Below are 21,631 nucleotides of genomic sequence, written 5' to 3' on the forward strand. Positions count from 1 at the left end.
TCGCTCTCTATTCACCTTCAATATTTCTGGAGCTCTAGAAAAGGACATTCTTGGCCGTCGATTTGGTTCCGACGAAGAGATGTACGCCGCTGTGCAATTGTGGTTTCGTAGGCAACAGTAAACGTTTTTTCCTGAAGGTACTGACCGTCTTGCCTCACATGGGATAAATGTATTAAGAGCTATGGCCATGACTGTTGAAATAATAAACAGTTTACTTAAGTTTTTCCATCTGTCTCATTTTAAATTGACTTCCCCTTATATTATGTGTTACTTTTAGCAATCTTTTTAAGACAAACGTATGTTAGTAACAACACAGGTTTTTTCATTGTGTCTCTGCAAATTATTCTATTCGGAAAAAGAATATTAACCAGTAAGATATATAAATTCCGGCTCCATTTTTAACGACTTAGAGGCACTTCTGTTCCATCAGAAAAAAAATTAAACTGGTTTTGAACCATTCTGTAATCAGCCAGTAACGTTTACGTGTTTCCTCGTCCTAGATTTCCAGTAGATGAACAAAATGCAAAAGAACGGGTGATTAAGCCACTGGACCTATATTTCGCATTCTGGATCCAAATATCACATAGCCGTCCAGGCTCAGGTATTACTCGGTTTCCCTTAGGACGAGTGCAGGGCGGCTTCCCTTGGAACGCACACTACCTGCTCCTTTCCCGGTCCTTGTCTGATCCGAGATAGTCGCAATATGCATTGACCCCGTTGTCGACCCGACGCTAAACGCAATGTTTCCTCGACTGCTAAGTGTCTGTGCCGCAAGTGTATACGAATAAAGCTTAGCTTTGTGGTGAGATATTTACTCGAAATATTTAAATACGGGACCCAGTTTTCTCAAGGAGGCAGCACAAAGGGCACAGCAACAGATTCGCGATCCAGAAGTCACCATAGGGCGCACATAGTGTGTGCTGTGATGTACTGTGTTTCATATTATAAGTGATATGATTAAAAATCTGTATTATCAAATGAACATTATACGGTGTGGACAAAGCGAGTGAGACAGTGCAGTTGTTAAGAGACTGATCTCACATTCTGAGTGATGGAGTTTGGTCTTTCTGGGCATCCTGATTTAGGTTTTGCCACGGACAATCACCTCTCCTATATTTGTTAAAACACTTTCATAAGGTCTATGTGTCTGCATACTTTGAGCCATCCGTTATCACTGTATTATGGTCATTAGCCCTATACCATTATGACATAACCCCTGGGAAATAAGTAAAATAACACACATAATGTAGTTGTATAATACAACTACTTAGCAATGGAATGTGATTATTGTCTGTTAATTTGATATATAAACTGAACTACTAAAACAAGTTGTAAAATAATTTTATTTCCGGATTACCCAGGGTAGGTGTAACGTTAAATTGCATAGAAGTCCCGCACACTCCGTTTAGATAAACAGGTGAACCTCTGGTGTATCGGTTATGAGTCACGATGTATAGCTGATTGCTCACTCTGTAATGTGGTTCCCGTTATCCACGACATATCAGAGATAATGATCTCGTCTTCCTTCAGCCCTGTCAGCTGTCAGTTATTATAATCAACATGCTGTTGTTTACTAGAATCAAATAATTTTCACAACTAATATGGAGAAGCACTTAACACAAAATTTGTTTTCTCGTCATAATGACAATTGACTTAAAAATGACAACACAATTTAACACTTCCTTGCCTTCGTAAAAGCACTCTTCCTGTAAGTAATAATACCATAGTATTGCAATAAAATGCCTGTAAAAGATATCACTAAAATAATTCTATACGGCTTGACTAGACAGAGAACAGAACACTATCGATATGAAGACTTTAAGTTTCCTGGTCAGTTTTGCTTTAGTTAGTATCTTAGAAAACTAGATTTCGACTAATAGCGTTACAGCTGCGGTTTCGCAGGTGCGGCAGAGACACTTGACAACTCAAAAAATACCTGGAAGGGAAATTTGGGCTTTCTGCAAAGTTACTTTAGCTCGAAAGTTCATAAATGACTTAATAACGAGCATCAAAACGTATAAGGGATTAGTGAACACAGGGCTATCGTAGCGAGACTGAATATTGTAATCCCTAAATCCACCAAAAGTAAATAAAAATATACCTATTAAAAATAGCAGATAAAAATTCACTTTACGCCTTCCTGGAAGACGATCTCCACTCCTCCCACATTAATAATACAAGTGTTGGCCACATGTGGCTTGAATTCAAAGAAATAGTATCGGCAGCAATTGAGAGATTTATACCAAATAAATTAACAAAGGACGGAGCTGATCGTCCTTGGTACACAAAACGGATCAGAACATTGTTGCAGGAACAACGAAACAAACATGCCAAAGTTAAACAGACACAAAACCCAAAGATTGGCGATCTTTTACAGAAGCTCAAAATTTAGCGCGGACTTCAATGCGAGATGCTTATAACAGTTTCCACAACTAAACTTTGTCTCAAAACCTGGCAGAAAATACAAAGAGCTTCTGGTCGCATGTGAAGTACGTTAGCGGCAAGAAACAATGAATGCCTTCTCTGCGCGGTAGCAATGGAGATACTACCGAAGACAGTACTGCCATAGCAGAGTTACTTACTAAACACTGCCTTCCGAAATGTCTTCACAAAAAAAATGTCTTCACCAAAGAATGTTAATCAAGAACAGCTGCCAACGTGAGTAACCTAGAAGTAAATATCCTCGGAGTAGTGAAGGAACTTAAATCACTTAATAATAGCAAACCTTTTACAGTAAGCTGATGCATTAGTTCCATACTTAACAATCACATACAACCGTTAGCTCGACGAAAGATCGGTACCCAAAGACTGTAAACTTACACAGGTCACACCAATATTCAAGAAAGGTAGTAGGAGTAATCCACTTAATTACAGGCTCATATAATTAACGTCGATATGCAGCAGGATTCTGGAACATATATTGTGTTCCAACATTATTGAGACCTGGTGGTCAACGAATGTAGGATTCGGTTACGATTGTGGACGGGTTTTATCAGTTACTATTGGTTGGCTTTTATTTTAATCACACACAATTTATTTAAAAGCAAGAACAAATTTAAATAATGGCAATAATTTAAGAATTGGTTCATGACTAAAGGCCTTAATCTCAATAAATTAAGAACTGATTAAACTTGCTGCAATTTACAGCTACTGTTATTAAAATATGAAAGAGAAGTTACCAAGGTCTTAAAGGTCACTGCAAGAATACAATTGCCAAATTAAAATTTAAAGACAAGTAACAACACTCACGGCTGAAGGCCTTAATGGCAATAAACTAAGAATTGTTTAACTTGTTACAACTTACAAACTACACTTATTAAAGTACTGAAAACAAATCACGAAGGTCTTAAAGGTTAACTGCTAAAATACAATTACCACTTTAGAATTTTAAGACATTTAGCGACAGTCACGGCTGAAGGCCTTTAACGCTGAGAGAGGCAATTATTAAAAAAATTATCAAACGTACTGTCAAACAGCAAAAGTTAATTTAAAATACAGGCAACTAATCATCAAACGGGTGAGACAAAATGATAGTAAACTTGGTAGCACAAGCGTTTAAACTTGCTGTAACGCCAAGAATGGCAATTATATTAAGAAAATAGAAGCATACAATAAAGCAGCAAATATAATAAAAAGGTTAATTCAAAAAGACAAGTAACTGATCACCAAACAGGTGAGACAGTAATACAATAATAAAATAATAACACAATAATAAAGCACAAGGGTAAGTCACAGACGGTGCTCCAGGAATCGACCTCTGAGTAAGTCAGGCCAAAAACACTTTCGCGAGCGATGCGAAAGGCAGCCAAGAGTTGCATTCACTTCACAAGATGGTAACTCAGACCAGTGGCAGTCTAACGAATGACTAATGACAATCTGCTGAAGCTACCTAAGGTCCGATAATCAGTGCAACGATGTAACACCACGCAACAGCCGAAACCGGCGGTAAGCAGTACGTCCTCAGAAAGCTGTGTTTAGAGCGTCCGAATGGAGAAAGGAACCACTACTACCAGAGTAGAAGAAACACCAACCGACCTACATATCAAGGAAACTGCCAAAACTACACGCCTTACCGGACAGCAGCGGCAAGGTGAGGTAACGTACACTGCCGTTACACACACTAACCTCCAGACAGGTCACTGGGGCGTTAGCGGCCAGCAGGCAGGGAAATACCGCTGGTTGAAGTTAACAAATAGTAACACACAAAATGCAACAATTAGTAACAAGAAGTCGAGGAAAGATAATTAAATCCGCCTTCCCCAAGCACTCCACTCGCTGCTCTTCCTCTCGGCGGCACTGCGAGCAGCAACACGAACTCAAGTCACTGGAGAATCGCGAGATTTCACAACGGGGGACGTTTCACTGCTAGCATTAAAATCCACTCAACATAAAGCTTGTTGGATCCGGTTGACGACTAGGTCGTGTACCCTCGCGACCACAGCCCTTCCATCCGGTAGTGCACGCCTGCCTCCAGCTCTCCTGGCTCCTTCGGAGTCCCCAACCGAATTGCTCCTCACACGACAAGGAAGAACAACGAAGTCACCCCAAAGATAGGGCCACAGTTACTACATCTCGATAGCACCGCTGCTACCACTAGCGGAACGGAAATGCTTACGAAACCAAGTGGTGCTAGTCAACACAAGAAGACAAACAACCGCAACCATGTGATTCTTCAGTTTCTCCCTGCGTATTTGTTGTTAGAACAGTCCACGGGCATACTGCCGATTCAAAGTGTCCAACGGGCACAATATTTCGGCGATCAGACATGTCGCCATCGACTGGTGCGCTGACGAATTGAGCTCCTGAGGGCGGGCGGCCGATTTAAATCCCCTCCCCCCGCGGGATGCTCTCTTCGCCGACCGCGCCCGCGCGCCGGCGGTCGCGAAGACGTGGGCGTCGGAATCTGTCGTAGCGCAACCATGTCAACTAAACGATAGAGTCTGGCCTCCAAAAGAGGACGGACACCTACAACAGCACCAACGTGAGCCGCAGCACGGCTTAATTATGAATTACCTCGAAGAAAACGTTCTACTGATACCTAGTCAACGTGGGTTTAGAAAACATCGTTCTTGTGAAAGAAAACTAGCTTTTTATTTGCATGACGGGTTGACTGCTGTTGACAAGGGATTTCAGATCGATTCCGTATTTCTGGATTTCCGAAAGGCTTTTGACTCTGTACCACACAAGCGGTTAGTAGTGAAATTGAGTGCTTATGGAATTGTGACTTCGTGTCAGAGAGGTCACCGTTCGCAGTAATTGACAGAAAGTCATCGAGTAAAACAGAAGTGATTTCTGGCGTTCCCCAAGGTAGTGTTGTAGACCCTTTGCTATTCCTTATCTATATAAACGACTTGGGAGCCAATCTGAGCAGCCATTTTAGGTTGTTTGCAGACGACACTGTCGTTTATCGACTAATTAAGTCATCAGAAAATCAAACCAAATTGCAGAACTATTTAGAAAAGATATCTGTATGGTGTGAAAATTGGCAGTTGACCCTAAATAACGAAAAGTGTGAGGTCATCCACATGAGTGCTACATGGAATTCGCTAAACTTCGGTTACACGATAAAGCAATCAAATCTAAAGGCCATAAATTCAACTAAGTATCTAGGAATCACAATTACGAACAACTTAAATAGGAAAGAACACACAGAAAATTTTGTGGGGAACTAGAGACTGCAATTTATTGGTAGGACACTTAGAAAATGTAACAGATCTACTAAAGAGAATGCCTACACTACGCTCGTCCGTCCTCTTTCAGAATACTGCTGCGCGGGGTGGGATCCTTACAAATCAAGAGTGACGGAATACATCGAAAAAGTTCAAAGAAGTGGCAGCATGTTTGGTATTATCGCGAAATATAGAAGAGTGTGTCACTGAAATGATACATGTTTGTGCAGGACATCATTAAAAGAAAGGCGTTTTTCGTTGCGACGGAATCTTCGCACGAAATTCCAATCACCAGCTTCCTCCTCCGAGTTCGAAAATATTTTTTTTGATACTAACCTATATAGGGAGAAATTATCACCGCGATAAAATAAGGGAAATCAGAGCTCGCACGGAAAGATATAGGTACTCCTTCTTTCAGCACGCTATACGAGATTGGAATAATAGAAAATTATGAAGGTCGTTCGATGGACCTTATGCGAGGCACTTAAATGTGACTTGCAGAGTATCGCTGTAGAAATAGATGATTACTTGCAGATGTGAGTGTAGAGAAGTATTCTCTAGAAACGAAGAAATTGCGAAGTCTGATTCCAAGTGTCACAGCTGAGAAAATAGCTACTGTTCTATTATAGTGAACACGAAGGCGTCACAGTGGTAAAAACATACTTCCTTGTTGATGAAACTAGGATAGTGTATGAGTAGCTACATGGATTTTGGGGAATCTATATACTGAGTCTGGATGTGTTTTTTAGTCCACGCCTGAGATACAGATAAAAAGAAGCTCAATTCATAATAACTACATACTTTTTAAAGGATTCCATGTCGCCTGCCACAGTTAATTTTTAGGCTGCTTTCGTACTTCTTACCCTATTCTAGGCTGCCAGTCTCTAAGTATAACTGAGACAATATAGCGAAAATATCTATTGACAGAGCATTCACTTACTGAATAGCGATTTATTTACGCTATCATAATTTAGGTTTTAGCTGAATCTTAATCTTTCTACTTGTCCCTATTTAAATTTATCTTCTTTCTCGTGCAGAAACATGTAGTGCATTTACAGCCAACGTTATTAGCTATCTCGTAATCAATGAGCTTTTATATCTATTTGTCCACTAATGTGTGGAAAAGGAAAAACTTTATTAGAAAAAAAATGTTTCAAATGGCTCTGAGCACTATGGGACTTAACTGCTAGGGGACTGATGACCATAGATGTTAAGTCCCATAGTGCTCAGAGCCATTTGAACCATTTGAACTTAACTGCTGAGGTCATCAGTCCCTTAGAACTTAGAACTACTTAAACCTAACTAACCTAAGGACATCACACAAATCAATGCCCGAGGCAGGATTCGAACCTGCGATCGTAGCGGTCGCGCGGTTCCAGACTGTATCGCCTAGAACCGCTCGGCCACTCTGGACGGCGAACATTATTACAATAAAACCAGAAGATGCTTTGGGATAATTAGATTTTAAATACTGCTATATATATATATATATATATATATATATATATATATATATATATATATATATATATATATCATTGACATGTGCACCAGCAGTTTCGACTGTTTCAGAACATCATCAGAATGCAGGAAGCAAACTGCAGTACTGCTTGATCGGATTTCGACGTGTGCAAAGGCTCACACACTAAATTCTTTAATTTTTAAAATTGTTCACTGCAGTCTTGGCACAAACAGACGTACATTACAGAATATTAGCTGGTTTGAAATCTTGTGTCTGCAGAATTAGGAAATTAACAGAGCGAAGATATGACTGTACTGAGTGAGATTATTCGATCCTGAGAATGGCAGAGATGAGGTTATTTCAGCACTTAAATCCCGTGCAAATACCTTTAATTTCAACGATGAAGTCTATGATGTAGGTAAAAACATTTCAGTGTCAATTACCTCCTCTCAGTTGCCTGTGCGACCTTTCGTTTCCAATTACACTTTCCAGTTGGGCCTCTCGAAGCAGACGCCGAACCGTATCTTTCTAATTGGGAAACGCACTAATGTAATCTGGCTACACTGCGCTTAAAACCGAATTCACGACACACTCGGGGATAGTTCTCCCTACCATTTCGGTTGAGGGTACTGTTGGCAGTTAAGCACCTATAAACTCAGTTCCCCACATTTTTTCACATAGACCTCATTTGCAAAACCGAAAATTCTGCAAGTACACTACATCCCAGACCTTGCAGTGAAGGAGTTTAGTTCACGAGCTTGAAGGACAGCCGGTAGCGCTCTGAACGGTAACATGCTGTGTGATTCTATTTCCCTGTATACTTCATCTGCGTATTACATTTTACATCTGATGTGAGGGCAACGTTTAAAAGTTTAGTATATTAACAAAATTACAATTTGATGTGATCAGTAACTATTACTGAAATCTGTCTGAAATAAATTACTTTAAATTCCTCTAAACAATATCCTGCGTGTTTGCCTTCAAATGCAAGTACGCTACTTTGATTAACGAGCAACATTTCTACTTCGAATTTGTTCTACAAGTTGAAGAAGAAAATAATAGTATTATGACGAGTTTTAACAGCTTGCCTGTTGGTTCACAATCACTTGTGATCACTCTATGCGGACTTCCACGGCCAGTATTTGCGTCCTGGGTGATTTTTATAGCCGGCCGGGGTGGCCGAGGGGTTCTAGGCGCTACAGTCTGGAACCGCGCGACTTCTACGCTCGCAGATTCGAATCCTGCCTCGGGCATGGATGTTTGTGGTGTCCTTAGGTTAGTTAGGTTTAAATAGTTCTAAGTTCTATGGGACTGATGACCGCAGAAGGCCGACCGGAGTGGCCGTGCGGTTCTAGGCGCTGCAGTCTGTAGCCGAGCGACCGCTACGGTCGCAGGTTCGAATCCTGCCTCGGGCATGGATGTGTGTGATGTCCTTTGTTTAGTTAGGTTTAATTAGTTCTAAGTTCTAGGCGACTGATGACCTCAGAAGTTAAGTCGCGTAGTGCTCAGAGCCATTTCAACAATCGACCTCAGAAGTTAAGTCTCATAGTGCTCAGAACCATTTGAACCATTTTTTGATTTTTATATTATTGGCATTTGGCTGTGGTCTGAGGTATATTCCTACCACACGTTTCGTATTCCCATACTGTAGACATCATCAGAGACAGTGTCAAACTCAAAAAGCTGTTTATGTGTATCCAAGCAATGTCTGGTTCGTGACGTCTAGAGATCGCTGCCTAAGATCACGCAATCGCGTCGCCTGCTGTTATACAGCTTCTAGTGGGGATGTGTTGACGCCGGTACTTTATGTAACACTAAGGCCCACAACTTTTCTAATTTCAGTTGTTCATATTCTCCATTAATGTTATTCTTGCACTTCTGAATTTTTATGACCTCTGCACATTCTGATAATGTGGAGGCAAGGTGTCATATTGAAACTTCATTCCGTGCTTAAAAATTGGCAATTCCATCAATGATATGCTCAATGACAGGTTTCAAAGTACTAATGGGCAATAATATGAGCTCACAGAGGAAGTTAAACTAGCGGCTACCGCAGAGCTATAGTCTGGTCACTCTTGTCTTCAGTATGTACAAATCTGATACACAGGGAACCATATCAAAAATACTTGAGGTGTGCTGACGTTTGGGCACTTCCAACGAAGCACAAAGACCTTTAATTTACCGAGTATGTATTGGCCACTAATATGCTATTTACTGGCGAATATTTGTGCAAATGAAGCTTGCAGTCAAGTGTCGCTAAGACAGAAGTCTCAATGTTCCACCTAAACAACAAGATGGCCAAAAAAAGGGCTCACTGTCCGCACTGAAGAAATAAATACGTAACAGAGACCCTAAACAAGACACTAACGGTTGCGACTGACAGAACTCTCAATTACAAATAACATCTATTACAGCTGCCAAAGTCAAAATTCGAAAAAAATAATCTCCAGAAACTCTGTGGCACACCATGGAGATCAGCTGCATCGACAGTCCATATTTCAGCTCTGAGGTTAGTTTACCCTGTTGCAGAATGCTGTTTGCCAGCCTGAATGAACAGTGCTCACACTAAACTTTTTGATACGCAGCTCAACCACAAATGGTTCAAATGGCTCTACGCACTATGGGACTTAACATCTGAGGTCATCAGTCCCGTAGACAGAACTACTTAAACCTAAATAACCTAAGGAAATCACACACATCCATGCTAAAGGCAGGATTCGAGCCTGCGACTGTAGCAGCCAAGCGGCGCCGGACTGAAGCGCCTAGAAACGCTCGACGACGCCGGTCGGCGCTCAAGCACACCGCGTTTTGTAAGCAATCTACATGTCACCTTCATCTATGCAGCGGGAAAGTGCACTTGCACGGGAGTACAATAAACTAAAGAAAAATCCTTATCTCCCTCTTCACACAAACACTTCAAGCATCAGCAGAGTTAGGCTTCGCTGTTGTCACTCATCCCTGGAAACCCCAAGAAAGTTTGAAACGGAATTGATACTGCTGACAGCTGGAGACACACATGGCTGATGAATGCTACGTCAGAACAGTTTAAGATGTCACGCGTATCGACTAAGCTACATAAGATCTGGTAGGTTCTTAACCGAATAAGACTCAAAGGTGTGACAACTCTTTGCACAAGTGGAAGAGAAAAACTTCACCAAGTTGTGACTGTGGCGCTGAAAAGCAGACTTTTTGTTATTTAATTCAAGGAACGGATAACCTATGAGAGCTTTCTCTGGCGATCGAACAAAGTTACTGTAATGGCGCAATTATCAGGAGACTATATCGGTTGTCTGGATATTAGTTTTTAGTTCGAGATAGTTGTAGTAATGTTTGTTTGTGATGTAACCATATGCTGAATAAAGAATATAAATGAAAAATCCTAGGAGGGTAATTCTTATTAAATCTTGGTAAAACCGTAGTACCTGAGAAACAAATTGCTTGCTTCCTTGATCGCAGTGCATGATCTGTTACCGATTGTCAGGTTTCTCAAACGACATTTGCTCTCGTGTTTCTTGAGCAGTATGTGAGGTGCTAATGCTTCTGTTTGTAGATATTATGTACGCTTGCCCCCACGTGCAAGGGGTATTGACACACTCCTGCTGTGCTAAGTGCAGGGCGTACATTCTTCGCATTTTTAAAATAGTTGTATAAGAAGCATTGAGTAACTACCATGTCTTCTTAGTACTCTACTGATGCCGTCTGCGATCGTTTCTACTAATGCGAGGAAACTTTTCCTTTAGCTGGCTGTTTATCACTGGAAGTCCCAGATATTGTAGGATGTAGTTCCCTATTTATATATTTACCAGAGGAATTTTAGGACGTGGCGCCACCTTTTGGTCTTTATCAGAGTAGCCATTTCTTATGAACGTATGTCTTCAGTGATAGAGCTTTTCCTTCAACTATAGTCCGCAGCTCGTGGTCTCGCGGTAGCGTTCTCGCTTCCCGACCACGGGGTCCCGGGTTCGATTCCCGACGGGGTCAGGGATTTTCTCTGCCTCGTGATGACTGGGTGTGGTGTGTTGTCCTTAGGCTAGTTAGGTTTAAGTATTTCTAACTTCTAGGGGACTGATGACCATAGCTGTTAAGTCCCATAGTGCTCAGAGCCATTGCAACCTTCAAGTATTGTCGTTCACAGATCCTTTTAGCGCAGTCTACCAGTGTTTTGACCAATATTCTGTTCTGTTTGGGATTATTATTGGAATTTTTGTGAACGTACCTATACACGTGAGTTGGATATCTGTAACTTTTTCTCCATAATTCTGTCGCGTTTTCTGAGTAAAGGTACATTCAAAAATCGAGTTTGGCTTTCTTTCCATTTCTTAAAGTACCGAAACTAATGTAAGGGTTTGTTCTCGGCTATTTCATTAATCTTTTCCATTCCTCAGTTCTCTACTACTGTACTCAGTGGGTTCCTCCGAATCACACCATAAATTTTCTGTTAAAATTTGTTTGCCCGTTGCAGTAACTTGATGCGAGACAATGATTAGAGAGATCGGTCATATCCTTTGCGAAAATACCTTCGACGTACTGCTGCTGTCTTCACATTGCTCGCAGTTCCACAGCGCTCTCCACTCCAGGGCTTGTTTTGCCTGGTAGCCGTGTACAAGCTGACAGCTGTCACTGCCTTTACAGCGACACCTTCAGTGGACGACTGAGGCCAACCCCTTGCGACAACGACACTGATGGCTGGCGCACAGTACAAGATTCCGGGAGCCGCCTCGTAACTACTCCGCCGCCCTACACACCGGCTCAAAAGTTGCCTCTGCTTACGGGACTGCAATCTGCACGCCAGAGTATCTTGTCGGCAGAGCCAAACCACGGGTGGCGCTACATCTGCGAACTCGCATCAACAGACGCCCTCTAGCTAGAATTGCACGCCCGGACAACGCTGATGCGACCAGCCGGGCGAAGAGAAACTTGCACTTTCACAACAATTATTTTTTTCTTTTGTGTCTTCAATCTTATGACTGGTTTGATGTGGCCGCCATCAATTCCTCTTCTGCGCCAACTCCTTCCTCTACAGGTTTTACCCTCTACAGCTTCTTCTTAAACCACCGAAGTTCAAAAATGGTGCAAATGGCTCTGAGCACTATGGGACTCAACTGCTGAGGTCATTAGTCCCCTAGAACTTAGAACTAGTTAAACCTAACTAACCTAAGGACATCACAAACATCCATGCCCGAGGCAGGATTCGAACCTGCGACCGTAGCGGTCTTGCGGTTCCAGACTGCAGCGCCTTTAACCGCACGGCCACTTCGGCCGGCAAAACACCGAACTTATTCCCTGTTGTCTTAACAGATGTCTTATCATCCTGTCGCTGTTCCGGGTCACTGTATTCAAGATATTCCTTTCCTCTCCAATTCTGCGCAGAACCTTCTCATTCCTTAACTCATCAGTCCACCTAATTTTCAATATTCGTCTGTAGCACCACATCTCAAATGCTTCCATTCTGTTCTGTTCCGGTTTTTCCATAGTACATTTTTCACTGCCACACAATGATGTGCTCCAAACGTACATTCTCACAAATTTCTTCCTCAAATTAAGGTTATGTTTGATACTAGTAGACTTCTCTTGGCCAGGAAGGCCCTTTTTGCCAGTGTTAATCTGCTTTTAATGTCATCCTTGCCCTGTCCATCATTGGTTATTTTGCTGCCTAAGTAGCAGATTTCCTTAATTTCATCTACTTCGTGACCATCAATCCATATTCTGTATTCATTAGACTGTTGATTCTATTCCGCAAATCATGTAATTCTCCTTCACTTTCACTAAGGATAGCAATGTCATCAGCGAATCGTATCTTTGATATCCTTTCACTTTGAATATTGATCGTACTCCTGAACCTTCCTTTTATTTCCATATTGCTTTTTCGACGTACAGATTGAACAACAGGGGTGCAAGACTACACGCCTGTCTTACACCCTTTTTAATCCGAGAATTTCGTTCTTGGTCGTCCAGTCTTATTACTCCCCCCTGGTTCTTGCCTATATTATTCCTAGAATTTCGAATATCTTGCACCATTTTACATTGTCTAACGCTTTTTCCAGGCCAACAAATCCTATAAAAGTGTCTTGATCTTTCTTTAGTCTTGTTTCCATTATCAATCACAATGTCAAAATTGATTCCCTGATACCTTTAGCTGTCCTGAAGCCCAACTGATAGTCATCTAACAAATCCTCAGTATTGTTTTCCATTCTTCTGTATATTCTGTCAGAAATTTGGATGTGTGAGCGGTTAAGCTCGTTGTCGATAACTCTCGCACTTGTCAGCTCTTGCAGTCTTCGGAATTGTGTGGATGGTATTTTGCCGAGAGTCAGATGGTATGTAGCCAGACTCAGACGTTCTACACTACAACGGGAATACTCCTTCCGTTGCCACTTCCCCGGATGGTTTTAGAAATTCTGATGGAATGTTATCTCTTCTGCCTTATTTGATTTTAAGTCATCCAAAGCGCTTTCGAAATCTGATTGTAATACCGGGTCCCCTATCTCTTCTAAATCTAAATCTTACCCCTTATAAATGTCTTCAAATGTACTCTTTCCACCTATACGCTCTCTCCTCTGCATTTTACAGTGGAATTCCTGCTGCACTCTTAATATTACCATCCTTGCTTTTAACTTCACCGAAAGTTATTCAGACTTTCCTATATGCTGAGTCAATTGTTCCGACAATGTTTTCTTTTGCGATTCCTTCTCAATTTTCATGCAGCCATTTCGTCTTAGATTCCCTGCGGATCCTGTTTATTTCATTCCTCAGCGACTTGTATTTCTGTACTCCTGATTTCCCTGAACATTTTTGTAGTTCCTTCTTTCTTAAATCAACTGGAGAATTTCTTGTGTTACCTGTGGTTTCTTTGCAGTTACCTTCTTTGAAACTATGTTTTTCTTTCCAACTTTTGTGATTGCCCTTTTCATTGATGTCCATTCGTCTTCAACTGTAGTGCCTACTGAGCTATTCCGTATTGCTGCATCTATAGCCTGTCTTGTTATTCCCTAGTACTTCTTTATCCCGCTTTTTTGCATATTGATTCTTCCTGGTTAATCTATGAAAATTCAGTCTACTCTTCATCACTAATAAATTGTGATCTGAGAGTCTGTATCTGCTCCTTGGAACGCCTCTAAATTCGAAATCTCTGCCGCATCTCCCGACCTTTGCCAAGTATACCTCGTCCTCTTGTGATTCTTGAACAGGGTATTCACTATTAATAGCTGCAATGTACTACAGAACTGAATTAGTCTTTTTGCTCGATCATTCCTTGTCCCAAGCCCATATTATTCTGTAATCTTTTCTTCTACTCATTCCCCTAGAATTGTATTCCAATGCCCCATGACAATTAGATTTTCATCTCCCTTTATTTACTGAATTACCCTTCCACTATCCTCATATACTTTATCTCTTAATATTGAGCTTGCGATGTCGGTATATATAACCATCGTTGTCGATGTTGGTCTTCTGGCGATTCTGGCAAAAGCAATCCTATCACTGAACTGTTCACAGTGACACACTCTCCGTCCTACCTTTCTACTCAAAACGAATCCTACTCCTGTTATACCATTTTCTGCTGCTATTGATATTACCCCGTACTCATCTGACCAGAAATCCTTGTCTTCTTTTCATTTCACTTCACTGACACATACTATATCTAGACTGAGTCTTTGCCTCTCCCTTTTCAGATTTTCTAGCTTTCCCGCCACATTTAGGATTGTGACATTCCACGCCCAGACTCGTAGAACGTTATCTTTTCGTTGACTATTCAGTCTCTTTTTTTCATGGTCACCTCCCCCTTGGTAGCCCTGTTCCGGAGATCTGAATGGGGTGCTATTGCAGAATGCCAATGGAGAGATCATGCTGTCACTGTCTCAATTACAGGCCACATGCCCTGTGGATGCACGCTATGTGTTTTTAATGCAGTGGTTTCCATTGCCTTCTGCATCCTCATGCCGTTGATCATTGCTGATTCTTCCGCCTTTAGGGTCGGTTTCTCACCCTAAGGACAAGAGAGTGCGCTGAACCTATGTCTGTTCCTTCGCCCTCTATGACAAGGCTGTCGGCAAAACGAGGGTGATACGCCGAAGTCCTCGGCCGCCAATGTTGATTATTAAGAAAAATTTAAGCTGTGGTGAGTTTCGAACGTTGGACCGACGACGATTTGATTACTAATCAGACACTAATGCCCCCCCCCTTTTTTTGTTTTTTTTGTTTGTTTTTCTTTGTTTTAGGAACCTTGCCGGCCCCCAAAGGAAGGGTGGGGGCACAGTGGGCAGCGGTCGCAACCCGAGGCCTGGTCACCATGTCCCGTTTGCGCCCTGCAGGAACCAAGGAAAGAATAGGGAAAGTCGAGTAGAGATACAATTAACACCTTGTATTTATTTATTTTCCTTTTCTTTTTATTTATTGATTTATTTTAAATTAATACCGCCGGGAATATCAGGAAACCAGGGTCGCGAGGAGAAGGCAGCAGCAAGACGTCCGACTCATTGATCGGTTGTAAGCGTGGAAAAGGCGGGGTTCAACTCCTTATGACACGAGCATCCCAGCTTTGGGCTGCGTTAAGGAAGACACTGCAAAGGAAATTTGAGAAAAGTTGTCTCTATTTTGGAATAAGAACAACTGTACTACGGCGTTCATTGAGGGAATGCCAAAAATAAGGACACTGTTCTTGCCATCTGCTGACAAATATTGAGCTGCGTGTCCATAAATCTACTTCACAGAGTTCGTCTTTGCTCGCGGGAAGTATCCCGAGCCCGGAAAGAGGAGCAATTTAGAAGATATCTCATGAGTAGTCGTATGGGTGATTAGGGACATCTCTGTAAACCTAGACCAGGGCTTCAACGTTCTGCTGTAGAAGGAATGACTGCAGAGCATGTTTGAACTGAGAAGCGTTAATCTGTTCGTAATGAACCCAATCTCATAGAGAGATTTTGCTCAGAATTTCCTACTTGATGGTAGTGCAGAAAGGTGGGAGCAATTGATGATTGCTAATGCCAGTGTCACTAACGTATGACACACAGACGGGAAAGTTAGCAACGTGACTGTTTCTCATGTGGGATGCAGTGGAAGAGACTGAAAAGCATATAATGTCCTTTTATGAATAACATATGCCTTGATATTAAAAAGGATTATACATTCATCATTGTTAGTGCAGAAGAAAAGCAAATTCAAAACAAAGTTACACCAAACGTAACCAAGCACTAAATATTGCGAAGTACTGACCTCGAAAGGGATTTCATCCTTGTGCAGTTTTGAGCTATGTACGAGAAACGATTCAGAACTGAGATAATGAGAAAATACGGAGCTATAGAGGACGCATTAATGGAATTAAAAATTATCATACTTCACATATTAACAAATCAGATTCAAGCTCACATAAGTTCTATTATGTGAAACATTACTGATGGGCCTTCTGACGTCAGGCGTGAACACTATTCTTAGCTACCTCGCTGGAGTGCTCGAAAAAATGGAATACGTACCCATGTGGTACGGTTTTCAAAGTCTTCAGATTCGTCAATAACACAAACGAATACTCTAGACCCTGCACGGTGTCACCTCAACCACAACCACTGAAAAGCAAAATTTATCAAACAACCGTTCAGCTAAAAATTCGAAACGTTAAGCCATTTCCGAGTTGCTTAGCGATGCAGGTAGCCAATCAGGCCGTTGCCCGAAAATTCAAGCGGACCGCCAGACATGGTCCGCCAAGCGAGTTCTTGTGTGATTTTCTGGGACCGAGCAAGTGAACGATACATAAATTAGAGGTGAAACGGTAATAAGGATCGAGCCTGAGCCAAAGAGTAGTTTCGTGCACTGTCATCAATGCTGTGAGAACAACTGACAATAACTGTAACTGTCAATATCAATGACATCCGCCAACAGCCGTCTAACTGCTATGTGATTATATTATATTTTATTTCACCGGATTCGGCATTCACCTAGGCCATCTTCATTCCCCATATAAATCTCTCAAACTGTCATACAGTGCCACTTATTCCTGCATGTCGTGAATTCAAAACGTTTTACAAGTACTCCGATGTAAGCAGGAATATAAGACAGTGTATAAGACACCCCTATGGGGCCTGAAGATGGCATAGTGGACTGCCAAAACTAGTAAAATAAAATAAAGTAAATTAACATCACAGTTACGCGGCTGTTGGAGAATTTTATTGATATTGACAATTACTTGACCAGCTGATGTCCCCCATCCCTCATGGATCAACAGATTGAATGTAACTGGCGAGCTGCTTGAACTTGCGCACGCAACGACCTGGTTGGCCGACTTCAATGCTCATTAACTCTGAAATGAAATTTTTTCCTTCAAAATTATTTTTCTCCACAAATTACCTTGCAACACCCTTACAAGCTTTTCAGACTGTCTCCTACAACTCTTTATTATCATGTGAAAGCTAAGAATCCGACAAGAAATAAACGTTTTGCATTTATCAAGTGAAAATACCAATAGGGTAATGATAATAATGATAATGAAGGTTGTATACTTTGTAACGATATTGACAGGAGCACTTGGAATAACTATTCGATTAAAACACGCGTTACATGAAATACACCAGTGTTTCCTGATAGTCGTATGGAGACACATAGTTTTCGTGCGACTGTAGAAGCGTACATGATATTAAAGAAAAAGAAGATTATGAATATAAGGAGCAAATATTTTGGACCTGACGAAATTTGGTGCAAACAGTCGTCAGTTAACTATGTTCAGTATGGAGTAGACGCCTTTCAACTACGTTTCATGCCGTGGACCTCGGTTTTTACAGCGACTGAAGATGCTAATCTAAATTCACAGCATCCTCCAGAATATAGGAAATACTGAATAAAATATAATAAAAAAGCACTTTCGGAAAGATCACTGTGTATGCACTGTTATTTGAGACATCGAAGGTTCACTTCTTGCAAAATGTTTGATACGCAACGATGCTGGTTACTTGTCTAATGCGATTAATGACGGTGGAGAAAAAAAAAACTTTTTGCTAGTACCTGCTCAAACATAACCCGGGGGTCACAAAGACTGGGTTCTACGTAACGTTCAACTACCTTGCTGATGTAACTATCTCCCTCTTACCATATTCAACGGATTTTGTTTGATTACCGAGTTTATTCAAGCAATCATGATGAAAAGTTTTATTTCTATTACTCTCTTATAAACACTATTATCGGTCACTGTGTGTGCAAGGCTCGGAGCATAGAAATATTAACTGAAAGATTAAGCCATAGATAATTTGGTAACAAAGACGTTAAGTCACGCAACGCATACAATACTGGGAATTCTGTACGACTATACGGTAGCAACAATTTCCCTTTGGCTTCATTTCTCGTGCTGTGAGGCAATATATTACTCAAATACTGTTACTGTCAAGCAAAGCCATTGGGGGACGTAAATGAATTATAATATAACATGGATAGCAATATTAGTAGACGTGCAGAGTGGAAAATCATGAATCAATTTTATGGAACGAGAGATGCTGAAGATGATGAGATGAAGCAGTAACAAGTGGATATCTGGATTACTAGGGGGTAGTCTTGCCCCATGAACCATGGACCTTGCCGTTGGTGGGGAGGCTTGCGTGCCTCAGCGATACAGATGGCCGTACCGTAGGTGCAACCACAACGGAGGGGTATCTGTTGAGAGGCCAGACAAACATGTGGTTCCTGAAGAGGGGCAGCAGCCTTTTCAGTAGTTGCAGGGGCAACTGTCTGGATGATTGACTGATCTGGCCTTGTAACATTAACCAAAACAGCCTTGCTGTGCTGGTACTGTGAACGGCTGAAAGCAAGGGGAAACTACAGCCGTAATTTTTCCCAAGGACATGCAGCTTTACTGTATGATTAAATGATGATGGCGTCCTCTTGGGTAAAATATTCCGGAGGTAAAATAGTCCCCCATTCGGATCTCGGGGCGGGGACTACTCAAGAGGACGTCGTTATCAGGAGAAAGAAAACTGGCATTCTACGGATCGGAGTGTGGAATGTCAGATCCCTTAATCGGGCAGGTAGGTTAGAAAATTTAAAAAGGTAAATGGATAGGTTAAAGTTAGATATAGTGCGGATTAGTGAAGTTCGGTGGCAGGAGGAACAAGACTTTTGGTCAGGTGATTACAGGGTTATAAATACAAAATCAAATAGGGGTAATGCAGGAGTAGGTTTAATAATGAATAAAAAAATAGGAGTGCGGTTTAGCTACTACAAACAGCATAGTGAACGCATTATTGTAGCCAAGATAGACACAAAGCCCATGCCTACTACAGTAGTACAGGTTTATATGCCAACTAGCTCTGCAGAAGATGAAGAAATTGATGAAATGTATGACGAGATAAAAGAAATTATTCAGGTAGTGAAGGGAGACGAAAATTTAATAGTCATGGGTGACTGGAATTCGTCAGTAGGTAAAGGGAGAGAAGGAAACATAGTAGGTGAATATGGATTGGGGGGAAGAAATGAAAGAGGAAGCCGCCTTGTAGAATTTTGCACAGAGCATAACTTAATCATAGCTAACACTTGGTTCAAGAATCATAATAGAAGGTTGTATACCTGGAATAATCCTGGAGATACTAATAGGTATCAGATAGATTATATAATGGTAAGACAGAGATTTAGGAACCAGGTTTTAAATTGTAAGACATTTCCAGGGGCAGATGTGGATTCTGACCACAATCCATTGGTTATGAACTGCAGATTGAAACTGAAGAATCTGCAAAAAGGTGGGAATTTAAGGAGATGGGACCTGGATAAACTGAAAGAACCAGAGGTTGTAGAGAGTTTCAGGGAGAGCATAAGGGAACAATTGACAGGAATGGGGGAAAGAAATACAGTAGAAGAAGAATGGGTAGCTCTGAGGGATGAAGTAGTGAAGGCAGCAGATGATCAAGTAGGTAAAAAGACGAGGGCTAATAGAAATCCTTGGGTAACAGAAGAAATATTGAATTTAATTGATGAAAGGAGAAAATATAAAAATGCAGTAAATGAAGCAGGCAAAAGGGAATACAAACGTCTAAAAGATGAGATCGACAGAAAGTGCAAAATGGCTAAGCAGGGATGGCTAGAGGACAAATGTAAGGATGTAGAGGCTTGTCTCACTAGGGGTAAGATAGATACTGCCTACAGGAAAATTAAAGAGACCTTTGGAGAGAACAGAACCACTTGTATGAATATCAAGAGCTCAGATGGCAACCCAGTTCTAAGCAAAGAAGGGAAGGCAGAAAGGTGGAAGGATTATATAGAGCGTTTATACAAGGGCGATGTACTTGAGGACAGTATTATGGAAATGGAAGAGGATGTAGATGAAGATGAAATGGGAGATAAGATACTGCGTGAAGAGTTTGACAGCAAGGGGAAACTACAGCCGTAATTTTTCCCAAGGACATGCAGCTTTACTGTATGATTAAATGATGATGGCGTCCTCTTGGGTAAAATATTCCGGAGGTAAAATAGTCCCCCATTCGGATCTCGGGGCGGGGACTACTCAAGAGGACGTCGTTATCAGGAGAAAGAAAACTGGCATTCTACGGATCGGAGTGTGGAATGTCAGATCCCTTAATCGGGCAGGTAGGTTAGAAAATTTAAAAAGGTAAATGGATAGGTTAAAGTTAGATATAGTGCGGATTAGTGAAGTTCGGTGGCAGGAGGAACAAGACTTTTGGTCAGGTGATTACAGGGTTATAAATACAAAATCAAATAGGGGTAATGCAGGAGTAGGTTTAATAATGAATAAAAAAATAGGAGTGCGGTTTAGCTACTACAAACAGCATAGTGAACGCATTATTGTAGCCAAGATAGACAGAAAGCCCATGCCTACTACAGTAGTACAGGTTTATATGCCAACTAGCTCTGCAGAAGATGAAGAAATTGATGAAATGTATGACGAGATAAAAGAAATTATTCAGGTAGTGAAGGGAGACGAAAATTTAATAGTCATGGGTGACTGGAATTCGTCAGTAGGTAAAGGGAGAGAAGGAAACATAGTAGGTGAATATGGATTGGGGGGAAGAAATGAAAGAGGAAGCCGCCTTGTAGAATTTTGCACAGAGCATAACTTAATCATAGCTAACACTTGGTTCAAGAATCATAATAGAAGGTTGTATACCTGGAATAATCCTGGAGATACTAATAGGTATCAGATAGATTATATAATGGTAAGACAGAGATTTAGGAACCAGGTTTTAAATTGTAAGACATTTCCAGGGGCAGATGTGGATTCTGACCACAATCCATTGGTTATGAACTGCAGATTGAAACTGAAGAATCTGCAAAAAGGTGGGAATTTAAGGAGATGGGACCTGGATAAACTGAAAGAACCAGAGGTTGTAGAGAGTTTCAGGGAGAGCATAAGGGAACAATTGACAGGAATGGGGGAAAGAAATACAGTAGAAGAAGAATGGGTAGCTCTGAGGGATGAAGTAGTGAAGGCAGCAGATGATCAAGTAGGTAAAAAGACGAGGGCTAATAGAAATCCTTGGGTAACAGAAGAAATATTGAATTTAATTGATGAAAGGAG

Source organism: Schistocerca nitens, chromosome 2 (genome assembly GCF_023898315.1).
Source record: "Schistocerca nitens isolate TAMUIC-IGC-003100 chromosome 2, iqSchNite1.1, whole genome shotgun sequence".
Taxonomy (NCBI): domain Eukaryota; kingdom Metazoa; phylum Arthropoda; class Insecta; order Orthoptera; family Acrididae; genus Schistocerca; species Schistocerca nitens.